A 2,648-nucleotide genomic window follows, 5' to 3' on the forward strand; every position below is an offset into this window, starting at 1 on the left:
CTTTCAGGCAAAAAGAGAATAATACCAGATGGAAATCTGGATCTATACAAAGGAATGAAAAATACTGGAAATGGGAACTACATATGTAAATAGATGACTTTTTCTTATTATCTAAACCTCTTTAAATGATAATAGACTCTTTAAACAAAAGTAATGATGGTGTATTATGGGATTTAAAATATACGTAAAAGTAAAATACATGACAACAGTAGCCTTAAAGCCAGAAGAGGAGAGGTGGAAGTATACTATCATAAAATTATTATATGTGAAGTAGTATGATATCACTTGATGATCGACTGTGATAAGTTAAAGAGGAATACTCTACACCTTGAAGCAACCACTAAAATAACAAAACAAAGAATAGTAGCTAATAAGCCAACAAACAAGATAAAATAGAATCATAAAAAATAGCTCATTAATTTTTTAAAAAGCAAAAGAAGAATGAAGAACAATGGCACAAAAAGAAAACAGATACAAGATGATAGAGTCAAATGTATCAATAAATCACATTAATGGTCAAAACACCACCAGTTAAAAAGCAGAGACTGTCCGATTATATAAAAAAGCAAGACTTTAAATTTATAAGTTTAAAATAAAAGAATGGAAAAATTATGGCATTGTTAACATTAGTCAAAAGAAAGCTAGAGTGGCTACATTATTTAATATCAAATAAGGATTTTAGAGTAAAGAATATTATCACCAATAGAGAAGGTCATTTCATAATAATGAAGAGGTGAATCAAGAGGATATAACAATCTTAAATGTTTATGTCTTTGTTAACAGAGTTTCAAAATATATGAAGCAAAAGTGATAGAACTGCAAGCAGCAATAGACAAATTTATAATTCAGTACATATCTCTCAATAACTGATGGAATAAGTAAATAGGAAAAAAGCAAGAATATAGAAGACTTGAACCTACTATCAACCGGTTTAACCCAATTAGAACTAGACCTGGTGGAACACTTGATCTAACAGTTGCAGAGTGTACACTATTTTCAAGTGCACATTTTACCTAGAAAGACCGTTTTATGGGCCACAACAAATCAGTAAATGTATAAGGATTCAAGTCCTACAAAGGATGTTCTCTGACCTCAAAGGAATTAAATTAGAAGTCAATAACAAAGATTGGGAAAAATCAACACATTTGGAAAGTAAATAACACACTTCTAATAAACTATGGATCAAAGAATGAATCAAAATGGAAATTATAAAGGTGTTGGAACTCTATGAAAATACAACATGTCAATTGGTAGGATGTTACTAAAGCAGTGCGTGGGGAAATTTATCGCTCCGAATGCATATATTAGAAAAGAAAAAAGTTTTAAATCATTGATCTCAGCTTCCAACTTAAGAAACTAGTAAAGGAAGAGCAAGTAAAACCCAGAGTAAATAGAAAAAAAAGAAAAGAAAAATTAAAGTAGAAATCAGTGAAATAAAAAACAGAAAAACAGTAGATAAAATTGGTAAAACCCAAGGTGGTTCTTTGAGACCAATAAAATTGATAAAATAAACCTCTAGTTGAACTAATGGAGAAAAAGAGAGAAAACACATACTACCAGTGTCAAGAGTGGGAGAGGTGACAAATTCTGCAGATGAGGGGATAGTATGAGTAACTTTATGCCAATAAATTTGACAACTTAGGTGAAATGGAAAAAACCCAGGTTTGTTTGTAGCTGTCAAAAACTGGAAATAACCCAAATGTCCATTGGCAGATGAATAAAGTGTGGTGTACAATGGAATACTATTCAGTAATAAAGGAGGAAAGTTTTCATGCATAAAATAATATGGAGAATCTAAAAAATAATTATTCTAAGTGGAAGAAGCCAGATAAAAAAACGTATGTAATTCTGTTCATATAAAACACTAAAAAATACATCTTACTTTAAAGTGACAGGAAGCAGATCGGTAGTTGGAAGGGAGAAGGCAGGGTTGGTGAGAGGAATTTCAAAAGGATATAAGGACACTTTTGGAAGTGATAGGTTCACTATCTTGATTATGGCAATGGTTTCATGGATATATACTTTTGTCTAAACTTACCAGATACACACTTTAAATATATACAGTTCAAAGTATGTCAATTATCCATCATTAAAGCTATTTTAAAATAAGCTATAACAGTACAGTTGGTGTTTGAATCCAAGCACTGTGTAGCAGATGGTATTAAGGAATTTTTTTTATTTTTATAGATGTGAAATGGTATTGTGGTACATAAGAAACATCCCTCTTTTAGAGCTTCATGTTGAAGTATTTTTTGTAGAAACGGATAAGTCCAGATTATCAGTTTGTCGTAAAATTCATATGGAAATGCATATGAATATGGATTTATAGAGATGGATCTCCTAATGTCTGATTCATTTTAAAATACTTTAGAAAATATTGACAAAGCAAATAGAGCAAAACATTAACGTTTAATACTTCTGGGTGATGGAAAAATAGGCATTTGTATAGTATTTTCTGTATGTTTAAATTTTTTTCCTGTAAAATTGTTTTAAATGAACTTAGAAAGATAGATTATTCAAAACATAGGTTAGAAGTTTAATAAATAAGCACATGCAAGATAACATGCTGTGGACTGAATTTTTTCCTCAAAATATTTTTACGTTGAAGCTCTCACTCCCAATGCGATGGTATTTGGAGGTGTGGCCTT

General features: G+C 30.6%; 1 protein-coding gene across 1 annotated transcript in view; it reads left to right on the forward strand.

The window, feature by feature from the left end:
• The window catches only part of BICDL1 (BICD family like cargo adaptor 1), an 89,962-nt gene that overhangs the window by 35,330 nt on the left and 51,984 nt on the right, over positions 1-2,648 (forward strand). The window lies entirely within an intron of this gene.

This window comes from Pteropus vampyrus, unplaced genomic scaffold (genome assembly GCF_000151845.1).
Source record: "Pteropus vampyrus isolate Shadow unplaced genomic scaffold, Pvam_2.0 Scaffold23, whole genome shotgun sequence".
Taxonomy (NCBI): domain Eukaryota; kingdom Metazoa; phylum Chordata; class Mammalia; order Chiroptera; family Pteropodidae; genus Pteropus; species Pteropus vampyrus.